Source organism: Protopterus annectens, chromosome 5.part0 (assembly GCF_019279795.1).
Source record: "Protopterus annectens isolate FY-2018-M chromosome 5.part0, PAN1.0, whole genome shotgun sequence".
Taxonomy (NCBI): Eukaryota; Metazoa; Chordata; order Ceratodontiformes; family Protopteridae; genus Protopterus; species Protopterus annectens.
Genome location: NC_056735.1, coordinates 251,602,503 through 251,616,645, shown reverse-complemented (window position 1 = coordinate 251,616,645; position 14,143 = coordinate 251,602,503). Strand labels below are relative to the sequence as shown.

The 14,143-nt window shown below is 39.1% G+C and overlaps 1 protein-coding gene across 2 annotated transcripts in view; it reads left to right on the top strand.

The window, feature by feature from the left end:
• The window catches only part of TRIM3 (tripartite motif containing 3), a 1,155,987-nt gene that overhangs the window by 96,041 nt on the left and 1,045,803 nt on the right, over positions 1-14,143 (top strand). The gene's annotated exons all lie outside the window — the stretch shown is intronic.

Below are 14,143 nucleotides of genomic sequence, written 5' to 3'. Positions count from 1 at the left end.
GTATCGTTAAGAACCTTACGTGTGAATGGTAGTCTAACATTATCATTTCAGCTGTTTGAGGGTGTCAATGCATTTGTAGAGCTCAGAGTGTTCTGGGAGTGACATTAGGAAGGGATTTTGGTGTAAGGGTTTAATTTCAGCTAGAGATAGACTATCTCTGAGCACATCAGACTTTATACTTACTAATGTACTGTTATCAGGGTGCTCTCTCTACTTGAAGATTTATTATTTTCTTATTGTATGGGTAATGAGTTGTGTTAAGCTGAAAAAAAAACAGTATGTGTACTTTCAACTGTTACTCATTTCAAAAGGTACTAAAGTCACAATTATCTTCATGTTGTGGATTTTGCACAGTGTTCAGAATAGATTATGTTCTGCGTTATCCTTAGCAGAGTCAGGAGTATGTAAATATTATCTGCTGTTTCATAATAATGGTATTTTGTTTAACTTAACATTGTAAATTCTCTGTTTTGATGGCAGCTGCAGTGGGTTGTGGGTATAGGGTAATGCATTGGTAAAGATTATTCTTGTAACACCTGCTCTGTTATGGGCTTTGTTTTGCCTAGTTAAGCTGTACTTGAGCCAGAGAAGAAGGGGTAAAGGTATTATTTCCAAATCGGTTATGTCTGAGTTTCTTTAAGCTGAGAATGAAGTCGTTTCCAAAGGTGAAGGCAGAGTTTGTTATGGAGGAAGAGAGAAGAAGTAGGGTGGGGCAAATGTGGTGTTTAAGGAGGGGCTACAAGTGGTCTTGGAAGTATTGAGAAAAAATGTGATGATAGAAGGATAATTTGCAAGTGCTGATTATGTGGACATTGAGAATATTTGTAGTCCAAATGTGGATTGAAGGGAAGTAGGAGAAAATAGGATGGAATAAAGTGTTGGAGCTGACAGGGAATCTTCACGGTGATAGTGGAATTAGAGAAGGATAGGCTGTTCAGTAGAGTGGAATAGAACAGAGAGACACATCAGGAATTGAAGAAAAGCTAAGGGGCACTAGATGGCTAGATGAATGGAGGGTGAGGTATAGAGAGATTCACTGTTTCAAGGGATGTGAGTCAACAGGTCGGAAAACTAGATAGATATGTACAGACAGAACAATCAATGCTTTGGGTGGCTGGAATCAATATAAAGGAGAGGGTGGCTGGAATCAATGTAAAGGAGAGGGTGGCTGGAATCAATGTAAAGGAGAGGGTGGCTGGAATCACTGTAAAGGAGAGGGTGGCTGGAATCACTGTAAAGGAGAGGGTGGCTGGAATCACTGTAAAGGAGAGGGTGGCTGGAATCACTGTAAAGGAGAGGGTGGCTGGAATCACTGTAAAGGAGAGGGTGGCTGGAATCACTGTAAAGGAGAGGGTGGCTGGAATCGATGTAAAGGAGAGGGTGGCTGGAATCGATGTAAAGGAGAGGGTGGCTGGAATCGATGTAAAGGAGAGGGTGGCTGGAATCAATGTAAAGGAGAGGGTGGCTGGAATCAATGTAAAGGAGAGGGTGGCTGGAATCACTGTAAAGGAGAGGGTGGCTGGAATCACTGTAAAGGAGAGGGTGGCTGGAATCACTGTAAAGGAGAGGGTGGCTGGAATCACTGTAAAGGAGAGGGTGGCTGGAATCACTGTAAAGGAGAGGGTGGCTGGAATCACTGTAAAGGAGAGGGTGGCTGGAATCACTGTAAAGGAGAGGGTGGCTGGAATCAATGTAAAGGAGAGGGTGGCTGGAATCAATGTAACGGAGAGGGTGGCTGGAATCACTGTAAAGGAGAGGGTGGCTGGCATCGATGTAAAGGAGAGGGTGGCTGGCATCGATGTAAAGGAGAGGGTGGCTGGCATCGATGTAAAGGAGAGGGTGGCTGGAATCAATGTAAAGGAGAGGGTGGCTGGAATCAATGTAAAGGAGAGGGTGGCTGGAATCAATGTAAAGGAGAGGGTGGCTGGAATCAATGTAAAGGAGAGGGTGGCTGGAATCAATGTAAAGGAGAGGGTGGCTGGAATCACTGTAAAGGAGAGGGTGGCTGGAATCACTGTAAAGGAGAGGGTGGCTGGAATCACTGTAACGGAGAGGGTGGCTAGAATCAATGTAAAGGAGAGGGTGGCTGGAATCAATGTAAAGGAGAGGGTGGCTGGAATCAATGTAAAGGAGAGGGTAGTCTCAGATCATGCTTGGGATGGGCAAGGTGATGGACTCCAGCAGCAAGAAAAGTTGATGTATCTAGTTGGAGAGGTAATATGAGACAAAGGGAAAATGAAGAGTCAGGGTTGGTCTGCTGAGATGGAGTGAAAGTGACTTACGATTGTTGAGGAGAAGGAAGGCTCAAATCAGATGGAAATGGAGATAAAGGAGTGTAGAAGAGGTGTCCGGTGAGGAGAAGGTAGTGAGGAGGAGATGAGATTATAGGATGAAGGTAGTGAGGAGGAGATGAGATTATAGGATGAAGGTAGTGAGGAGGAGATGAGATTATAGGATGAAGGTAGTGAGGAGGAGATGAGATTATAGCATGAAGGTAGTGAGGAGGAGATGAGATTATAGGATGAAGGTAGTGAGGAGGAGATGAGATTATAGGGTGAAGCTGAAGAGTTGAAACATAAAGAATAGGTGTTGGAAATGGTGATAAGGAGAGAGTCTTGATTCATGCAGGGGAGAAAATGGAGAAGTACCTAACACAGAACATTTAGAAAAAGAGAATATCGTTTGTAGGCTATAAAATGATACAGACTTTTATATTGTGATAAAAAGTAAGAGAGGAATTAGCAAGATTTTTCAGATGTGTGTATGATTTTAAGAGAACAGGTCAAGATGATGATGAAAGAGAGGATGGAGGGAACATCCTTAGGTAGAAGACTGGCAAGATATGGAATACACTAAAACATGGATGTGGAAAAAGAGGGGATATTGAGAGTAATTAGACAGCTGAAGGCAGGGAAAACTGCAGGGCAATAGGAGGACTGGTAGACATTTATAACAGGTGTAGAAGAGGGAGAATTTCCCAAATATTTTCACAGAACAGGGGTTGAAGTGATGGTGCTCTCCAAGGTCAAAACCTATTTCATAAATGCTGGTGTTAAAATATTAGCAATAGTGGTATGAGGTGGAGGTTATTCTATTTACAGTAGCTCAAGAGTGGCAGGTTTGCTTTATTAAAGGATGTTATTCAATGGAGAAGTGGAATTTGTTAGTTGAATATATGGATAGGGTGGGGATGTTAATGATTTGTATATGCAGAAGGCACCATGATTGATTAAAAACATTCAGGGCATTGGACAGGGAGTTTCTTAGGTGCTGGTGGTGGTAGAATAAATTGGAATGGGGTGTCAGATTCAGGTGATAAAGGCAATGTATGTGAAACAGCAATGGAATTGGGGGCAAGTAGAGCAGAATCAAGACAAAAAAAGATTGGTCATGAGCGAAGGCAGAGATGTCCACAGCTACCACACAAGTTTTTGTTTGTGACAGAGGAAATTTGCTAGAAGGGTGAGGCAGAAATTAAGTGATTCAGAGAATCTGGGCTAAGGAGGAGCTTTTTCTATTTGTTTGCTGTATTTTCTTCATAGATGACATGGGTTGGGAAATGCATGTTGTGATGATGGAACTGGATGTAGTTCAGTATCTAAGCCCTGTCTGGATGCAGGACATCATCATTCTTTTGGGAAAACTTGAGTAGACTTAGAAAGCTCCCCCTCGGGTTGTTAGCCTAGTAACAGTCTATGAATCTATAAATCTATGAAGTAAGATAGTAGTAGTACTACTGTTTGTCTTTTTGGCTTTTTCCCGGTAAGGGGTCGCCACAGCGGAACTCCAGTCCGCTAATGATTGGCAGTAGATTTTTAAGAAACGCCGAAGTGCCAGCTCAATGCCCAACCTTCAACGAAGGCGCGCCCATTTACGCAAGCATGTCTTTCGAATGCTACCCAGCCGTGGGGAGGACATGCAGACTCCACACAGAAGGCACTCCCAAGCCACGCCGAGAATCGAACGGGAGAACCTCTTGCTGTGAGGTAACAATGCTACCGCCGTAGGAGAAAAATGGAAAATGAGTGGAAGAGAAGCAGGGTGTCATATATCTAGGACTGGTGGTATGGGAAACACTAAGACAAGGAAAGAAGACATAAATAGGAACCAATAGGGGACCTCAACATGGAATGGAATGATGGGATTGTTGAGCAGAAGTATTACACATACTCAGAATGATGCTGGTACTGACATTTGTATTCCCAGGAAGGTAACTATTAGGAAACTGAGTGAAAGAAGGAAGAATGAATGTATAGAGTTCATGTGATGAGCTTACTTGAAAGTAAGAGCATTTGAAGATTATGAGGACAGTAATATGGGCATATAGACTTGAAGGGGATGTTGATGCTGGACTTGAGGATTTGTAATACCATTTAGACTGGCTCGGTAAGTACATAGGTTAAGAAGATGACGTGCAAAATGATAAAAGATGGTTGCAAACAGAACTGATGATGAGGGTTGGGACAGGTAGAATGGTGTTGCAGGATGCAGAGAAGGAGAAGAGAATGATGGTGGAGAAGTTGAAAAGTAGTAGTAGAATGAGGTAATATTTGGGGAATTAAGACATAAGGGGGTTGTAAAGGAGAAAAGGCTGTGTGGCAAGTAAAAGGGATGAGAAGAAATGAAAGGATGGCAGGAGGTTTAGAGGCATTAATCTTGTAAAGAAAAATGGAGGTGGGGGCTACAGTTACAAGGACTAGTGTGGAAATAGAGAATACAGGAAGGCGTGAGGAGAGTTGGCAGACAAGTATGAAGTGCCTTCCAATAACACAGTGTAGAATTTGGATGGTGGAGTAATAGTCGAATGATGTAATGAGAGATGCTAGAGGAAGAAAAGATGAAGGTATTAAACAAAACATGAGATGAGAAGGAAGGAGCGGAATGGAGAGTGGGAAGAGATACTGGAAAACTGCTGTATCAAAAGAATATTTTTGCCAGTTTAGAACCAATTAATGAAGGAAATACATTACTGGCAGTACGCAGGGTTTGGTAATATATTCTTGGAGTGTTACTATCGATAGAAAAATGTGTGTGTGTGTGTGTGCATGCAGGCGCATGCATCTTGGGGGGATTAAGAAAAAAGAGGTGGAGAGTGCTGAGTGCTGTACTGATTTTAACTCAGGAAGGGCAGTGAGGATACAATAAAAGATAGAGAGATGTGGGAAGCAGTAGTGGAGTTAGATACCTCAGTGAAAAGTTACATAACATGAAACTGGTTGGGATGGCTAAAGAGTCCATTTGATAAAGGGAAGATACATTTGGATCAGTGTGGAAGCTAGTAAAGGAATGCATGGGATTGGATGGACAGGTGGTTTAAGTATATAGTAGTGACAGGGAATCACAGTGGAAAATATAGTTAGATGCGTGAAAAAATGGAAAAACAGAAGAGGGAGCAGAGCATTAAATCAAGGAGGAAAGAAAAGTTAAGTGTAAGGAATGAAAGGAAGAGAAGGCCATCATAGTTGTTTTTAATTTGTTTGTGTATTTTGTTTACTGGGTAAAGCCCATGGGATGCAAGTTTCTGTTTTTCAGCAGGGTCTCAGAGTCACAAAGCAGGCAAATGGAGACTGAAGGACTAAAACCTGGGCAATGGGAATAAGCTTGTAAGCACTGCAAAGCTGTAGTTCACAATGAAGATGAAATGTAAGAATGTAGGGCATGAAACAATGAGGATTAATTCAGCTGTTGGGGAAAGGTTAAGGCACTACTGGTCATAAATGATTAATTAGAAGACCTAGTACATAGGTCAAATTTGAAGTTGAAGTACTAAAAGCAATACTGTATATCCAAACAAAAGTAGAGATGTTATTAGATTAGGAACACTAAACATTTTATTTTTGCTTTCTAGCAATATTAACAGTAATCCTCTCACTTTGTCAACAGTCAGTCAAGGTAAAAAAAAAAAAAAAAAACTTAACCAAAGGAAATAGCATCAGAATTCCCATTACAAGTTCCAAGACTTCCATTCTCAAAAGCAAGACTCCTATCAGAAAAGAACAGACTTTTGTTTTTACAAAGTATTTTCAGACAACTAGTTCTGCTATTTATAAATGAGTATGTATGATTTTCACGTAACTGTGAATCCTCATTTGTTTACCTGTATATTTATAGGGTGACCTAGTAAAGTTTGTACGTTTGGAGCAAATCTCTGCAAACATTTCCTATACTTGGGTTGTGTCCTGATGGGTATTTTAGTCAGCTTTATTGCCAGCTGTTATAATTGTTTGTTTGTTGCTGTTTTTCAAGGTAAAACTTCTTGACAAAGTTATTAAAGAAAAGGATTAAGCAGAAATGTTGTGACAACAGAGAAAACAGGTTTTTGTGTCAACAGTACAAACGAGTTGGAGAAATTCGTATATGCAGTATTTACATTGTACTTTGATCTTTGGTATATTATGTATTATGTAAGCAAAAATATGAGGGGTATCATAGGTATATTGTACATTAACACATATACAAATTCATGACATTCGTGTACATGAAGTGTAGCAACTGCGTTGTCAGTAAAGGTGTTCTGCTTAGTAAATGCAAACAAAATGAAAATATAAAAAGCATTGGATTATTATCTTAAAGGCTGATAGGGGTAGGGGCCTAAATGAACGAGCATCAATAAAAACAGTTTTAAAAAGAAGGCGATTATGTAGATAATTTGTTTATTTTCAAGGTTTTAATGGGTTCTATATGGGTATATATATTTTTAATAACATTTTTATTTTTATTTAAACACATATACATATATATTTATATCCTTCAGGGTATATTTATGTTCAGTGTTTTATTTATATATGTATATATTGTTTAGATGCTTGAGTTTTATTCATATGTCTGTTTTGTGTTATACTCTGTCTGTATGTCTTTAAGGGTATGTCCTGATTCATGATTTGTTAATTGATGTATAATGGATGATATATATACCCCCGGTTTCATTTGTATACTGATAGGTCTGAAGAAGCTCCTTAGCGAAAGCGCTTACCTCGTTAAACCTGTGTTTTTGAACCAGTTGGTGTATGGACTTCAACATCTGTTACTGAAAATTCAGTCTATAACTTTGCTGTGACTGAGTTGCTACAGCTCCTTTGGGACTAAGTTGCCAAACTCTTTGTGTTTCCATGGTAGCTCTGTAGTTGGCCTTTGCTTACTTTATTTGATTTACGTTTTTAACTACGGAGCTTTTACTCCTGGGAGTGCTGATTAACTTGTTTTTTTATTTTATTTATTTATTTTATTTATTTATTTGCATGTGTTAACCAGAGTAGAACAAGGATCAGTGACCACTTAAAGTCTCAGTCCTGGGCAAACAGAAAAATGCATAGCAAATGAACTAAATGTAAAACTGTTACGATGTAAAGATGTTGGGTCACAGAAAAAGTATGAAAGCATTGTGATGCAGCACATATTAAAATAATACATTTGAAGAGCCCCACAGAATAATAAGCAGTGAATTATATATTAAGGATATGACAAAGAACAATAACCCAAATAAACCAAATGAAGGACACAAAAACATGGAAAAAGGGTTTATATTGACATTTCCATTTATGTTGCATCATCTGCAGTTAGACACACACAGTTTCCATTTTCTTTTTAGCTGTGACTTGCATTATATACAGCAGTCCTACAGGGCATGTATGCAACATGCATCTATGCTTTGCTAGGCTGTGTTATAGATCAGTACAGTGAAAGCGCCACTTCCCCCATAAATATTCAGGCTATTATGTCTGCTGTCTGCTCTTCGTGCAATGTTAAATGGAAGTAAAATGGAGCTGTTATGGAGATTTGTTGGGCTGTGAAGTCTGTAACTCTTCTTCTGGACTCTGTTTATACTTCATCTGAGCTGATTCCAGAGTTAGGAAGGAGGCCCATATAATGTATTCACTATCAGTCCAGTCAGTGCTGTCGAATTAAATGTCTGTGTCTGGAAAGAGAATGAACAGAGGTGGCCCTTGCTTACTGTTATGGTAAAAGCATTCTTGAACTAAAGACATGAAATCTGTAAATGTATATTTACACTTTTGGTGAAGAAACAAGTTATTATAATTTTGTTTCAGTTCATTCTCATTAAAATGGGTATTGTTGGTTACATTTTAGTGGGCAATTTCTTCGATAAATACCAAGCAACATTTTCATGACGCAGGATAGTAATTTAAAACATGGAGAATGGAAAACTGCAAAGTCATTTTTCAGGACTAACCCTGGGACTCAGCAAAGCTTATTGTGATGTGAAAGTCTTATCCTGCAAAGTTTCTGCATTGTACTAAGACATTCTGATTTATAGACTGCTCTTACATTGAGTTTTTCCCCAGACTGGGTCTCAGTGCAGAGAGAGAGAGAGAGAGGACTCACAGGTGAAGCTGCAAGTTTATGCAGTAGTCCAGGGAAGTAGCTAATGTGAACTAGCCATGTGTTCTTATCTAGAAATGTCTACAGCTCCTGATTTGTTGGGCTGAAAATTTTACTCTGGGAAGAAAAAATGAAAACCATCAAAAGATGGTAGTCAACCATTCATTCCTATGGAAGTTCTTGCAGTGCAGGCAAGTCCAGCAAAGTTGTGGGGTATCTCTGTGTGTGTGTGTGTGTGTGTGTGTGTGTGTGTGTGTGTGTGTGTGTGTGTGTGTGGGGATTGTGAGAGGATCTGTCTGCCTGATGGTTGGGCTGGCGGGAGTGCAGTTACCTAGAAAATTGAGAATCTGGATGTGTGTGTGTGTGTGTGTGTGTGTGTGTGTGTGTGTGTGTGTGTGTGTGTGTGTGTGTGTGTGTGTGTGTGTGTGTGTGTGCATGTGTTTGTATATGTATAAGTCTCTACCTGAGTGGTCACAGTATGCAAGTTAAGGAGTCAGGATGTGTGTGTGTGTGTGTGTGTGTGTGTGTGTGTGTGTGTGTGTGTGTGTGTGTGTGTGTTGGAGTGCATGTAGGTATATGGGTGAGAGTTTCTATGAGTGAATGTGGGAAGACTTGTTTGTGTGTGTGTGCATATAGGGAATGCTTTTGCTAATGCAATGAATGGGCTGCTAGGGAGAACACTAGCACAGTCAGGTCTGACAGTACTATATTCAACTCATGGTAATGAGCCACTAATGAGGTCTTTCTCATTGTGGCTATACAGTGTCTCTGAATCAGAGTTTGTGTCTTTTGAGCTTACTGACCAACCTACATTGAGTACTGTGGGTGAAGAGAAGGTCTCAGAATCTCAGCCTAAGTAAGGTTTAAATTGTGTTGTAGGGTTGTAGGTACTATACTTTCACTTCATAAACAAAGAGATTAAACATATACAGTACATTGCTAGTGTAATTATTTCAGTGTTAGATATTTTTTTCTTTCTTTTATGTTTGGTAAAATAAACTTCCTAGCTGTGGCTGCTGGGGAGCTTAATAAGTGTCTCTCACAAATTCTAATTTGGACCAATTATATTTGAGTATGCATCAGCCCTTATATAACCCGAGTTAACTTTTTTTTTTTAATTTGGGTGATGAACTAACTCTACTAGCTTTAAAACCAAACACAAGCATCAATCAGACTGACACACAAAATGAGTTTCACTAATTTCAATTGAACTGGTTTACTGAGCTTTAAACAGAAGAAAGAAGTCAGTCTAAAAAAACGTATTGGTGGTTTGCTGTCTTGCTGTCTGTTTCCATGGTTCTGACAATCATTGGAATTGTATGTGCCAATCAATGACTCACTTGCTGCTGTGATCATGTGTATCTTGGTTATAGCACCTACAGAGTAACCACTGACATTCGGGATTATAGCTAAGATAAACAGACTTTGTTGGTGAGAACAAAAAAAAAAAATCACAAAATATTTTGTAACCACTTTCAGGTAGAACATTAAATGCAGCAGTTGATTGCATTTATTAACCATTTGCATTTCAGTTTTATAATTGAAGAGATTGAGGAGAGTAACTGTATAGGTAAGCTCATAGACAAGCTTATTTCATTTATTTATTTAATTTTGTTTACTTGTACTTTTATATTGTCATATGTGTCTGAAAAATGTTGAAATACATTATTATAGAGTTCACTTTCAGTTGTAAGCAAACATAAGAAGCGTAGGCAGAAGGCTATCATTGTGTGTATGGGGAGACAGTCTGTGAAAGAATGGGAAGTAAGATGTTCACTACTATATGATCATTTATGCAGCTTGTGGAGGGCAATATATGTGTCTTAAAAATGAAGATGAAATGCATTACTGTGGCCTTTATTCATTTTATTTTCATCACGATAAAGCATCAAAGGCTTATACAAAAAGTAGATTTCTTTCTTTGAAGACGAGCTGTTATGTGTAAGTGGCAGTTACATGATCATTGTTAAGTGATCATTTATAAAGCTTGCTGGATGCAATATTTTTGTGTCTGAGAGCAAGAAGTTGAATGCATTATTTTGGGACATTATTTTATTCAGTTTCATCACAGTCTAACATCAGAAGTCTAAGCAGAAGATGGCTATCCTTTTTTCATGGGAGACAGGCGATGTCTGAAAGTAAATGCCATTGCATGACCAGTCTTAAGTGATCACTGATGTGGTGTGTTATGGGGCAGTGTGTGTTTCTGAAAGTAGCAGACTGAAGTGTGTTACTGTGTTTTGTTTATGCAACTCCTTCACATTATAAGATGTATCCTTTATCAGATGGTGCACCTTCTAATTTGACAGTGTATATACAGAAGTAACTGAAATTAATGTTTTGTAATACAGAAACACACTGAGGTTACAATTATGTTTCATCTTTCAAGTTCACAAAATCCCTAATGCACATCTTTAGATTACATTCACAAAACATGCATATTTTTACTTTTTTCTTTCAGAGACAAATGCATCATACATAAAGTCATAAACACATTTTGCTTTTATAGCAATCAAACTAAAAACACTATTTACATTCTGTAAAGGTGATGTTTTCCATAAATTTGAATTGTTAATATAGAAAAGAAATGGGAAAGCATTACGAGGAACTTTGACTTGGTACTTAAATATTCAACATGCAAATGTTCTACAATTTCTGCACCTAAATCACAGCCTAACTATAATTTATAACTGAATATCCAGATTTGTTGGCCAAAGCATCTTATTAGAATGTGACAGGCTGCCAAGTTATGCCTACTGAAAACATGTATATTACAATATGTGAGTATATGACTTCTGCTTAGGGTGTTACTAGAATGTCATTAGAATGTGCCAAGGTATCAAGCTGAATTATACGTGGTCTCCATTAGATGAAATATTTAACTGTATAATTTCTATTTTGGGTGGTGGAGTGAAGACAATTTACAGAATATGTCTGTATTGTGTTGTCATTAGATCAGAAGTAGCATATCTAGTTCTGCAGAAAAAGAGACAAGCAAGTTGTGTTTAGAGGTCTTGAGTTTTGTGGTTTCACAATGGAACCTACATAACCAACTCATAAGTCTGCAATGTACCATCTCAAAGCAGTTCTGGCAGGCAGTAGTATACCAGGGCAGGGAGATGGGAGAAGTTTACCCTGGGTGCAGGCAATAAGGGGGTGGATGGAATGGCGTGAAGGGGGTCAGCTACCTCAGGGGTAAGGTGATAGGGAGCACATTCAAGAGATGCCAATGGTGCTATAGTGCAGTACCAGCATTCAGAAAGGAATACTGATACTGTATCTGTTATTACCGCTGAAGGCTGAAGTGCTTTGTGAGGTATTTTAACCAAAGCAATGAAAAATGTAATAAGAGGCTTGCTACAGTTTCAGAGAAGTTTTTTTTTTTTTTGGTCTCAACTTTTTTGTAATTAAGTTAGAGTGGAATGAGATACAGATTGAGGAATTGCAGATGGTACCAGATAATCTAGGTACGCTTATTCCAGCACATTGTCTGAGAAGTACGACTCTTGTTGGTCTCCCTGTTGAAATATCAACCCTTCTAACATAGAGTGCCAACAAATTGAAAAAAAAAAGGCTCAAAAATGTAGGTGAAGTTTGAATATTGAACATTGTTCTCTTTTAAACTTGATTTTTGCAGGGGCAAGTCCCCCTCCCCCACAAACATGTAAATGCCAAATCTGAGATTGGTTTACCTCAGAGAATAGGGAATATTCTGAGAAATGGCCATGTATGCAAGCCTGTTTTTTCAGCCATTGTTTCTCCAGATTTCAGAACTCGCTTTCCCACGTCCCAACATTCCAGATGGTTGCCCTCTTGTTACAAAACTACATAGCTTCTACAGTGGTGTATGACCAGTTATTTTTTTAAAGTATAGCCATGCTTGTAGTGGCCTCAGCCTAATGTACCCTCACCCCTTTCCAGTTAGCCCTCCTTATTCAATAACATTCTACAACTCCCACCTTGCTTTGAAGTCATCAGCTGCCCTTGTTGAAAAGTTGCAAGGAGACTGAAAATGGTCCAAGCAGGGATGGTGAGAGGAGGCAGGGAGTGAGTGAGGATGTGAATATAGGAGAGAAATACAATCAAAAGTAATGAAATGGAGAAAGTGAGAAGGATGGGAATTTGGATGATGTGAGAAGAAAGTTGCGGAAGTTCAGCAAAAACTTACATATATAGGCTGGAAGAGTAGGAGGGTCTCTGACTTTTTAGTTATATTTCCACTTTCAGGGTAGGAGAGTTATGATGCCTTCTCTAATATCTTGTCTGGTAAAAGGAGTTTGTAGCATTGTTTTGCTGTGTATACACAGGAGTTTGAATGTCCCTCTCTTCTGGTAGATTTTTTGGCATGTCCTAAAGCAGTGCTTGTGGGGTGGGCTGAAGTGCTCTTGACATGAATATGCCAGCCTAGCATGTTAAATAATGCTGGCATTTACTGGAATATAATAACCTGTGAGACATTTTTCAGCAGGCAGATATCAACTAGTTAAGTAACTTTAGCTATGTATGATTGCCTAAGATTTTATAGTGACAGAAGTGGAAAAGTGTAATGACAGGGAACCATGCAGTCTTAGTTATAGTTTACGCTACGTTTACATACAGTGGTTGTGAGAACGTTAATGAGTATGTAGGAATTAAATAAGAGCCAGTGTAAAGTGCCAAGTCTCTGAATATGTTTGTGATAGCGGACATGATATGGAAGTCGGTCTGAATTCTTTAAATGGGTGAGTGCACCATAATGGTAATAAGCAAAACTTGAGCAGGTGAAGAATATGCTGCGTCATAATTCAATGACATTTTGGGGATGTTTAAGTAGAGACCCAAACTGGAGAACCAGCATTAAACACAGTTAAATCCATGATGCGGCACAGACTGTATATCTAGTATAGCAGAGGCCAAACAGAGCAGTGTTTAGTAATCAGAATACTAGTATAAAGCTGAGGCACCACATTGTTTCCACATGCATTCTTTTTTATGACACTTGTTTTCCTCTTCACTTGGGGGATATGGAAGGTATTCTAGCAAGCAGTGGACATAATGCATGGAGCCATTCTTGGACAAGACACCAGTCCATCAGCACTGTCCTTTATGAGCAGGCAACAAAGAAGCGGACCAAGCACAAACTTTCAGAAAGGTTGGTAGATGGGGAGGGAGGAGTATTATCTCACCTGAAAGCTTGTGATCAGGCTTCATGATAACTGCTGAACAGCTGAGTAGTAACTACAGATAGTCCAATGGCAGAAAGATGGCTTAGAATGAGTTGGTGTTTGTATTAAATGACTGAAGAAGTCAAGGAGCAAAGTTGTGACAAAATTGCTATGGTTAAGTTCAGCACACATGGATATTCGCAATGCATAAAGGAGGTGTGGCCCGAGAGAGGATACTGACAATGTGTGTGTGGTCCTAAGGCTCAGTGGCCTTGGAATATCTACGAATCTGTTGTGCTAAATGATTATCATGGGAAATAATTGTCATTCTCAAGTGTCAGTCTGGATATATGCTCATGTAATCAAGTGGCTGTCTTATGACATTTCACTTTCTGTTCCAATATGGTGCAAAGTTCCAAAAGGCCCTGATTCCTGAAGACCTTATAGCAAACTGTACGTGAGATAAGATAGTGAAACAAAGCAGTGCTGTTTGTACCATTGTATTGTGCTATTTTTCACAATCTCTGTCTGTTCTTTCACATATTTTCTTGGTCTTATATATGTCCTGTCTTTCGTACACTGAGACTGCAGACAGCTATACTTACAGCTGCAGTGCGCTTTGTTCTGAATAAGACAAGTATAGATGTAAATAATTTTCT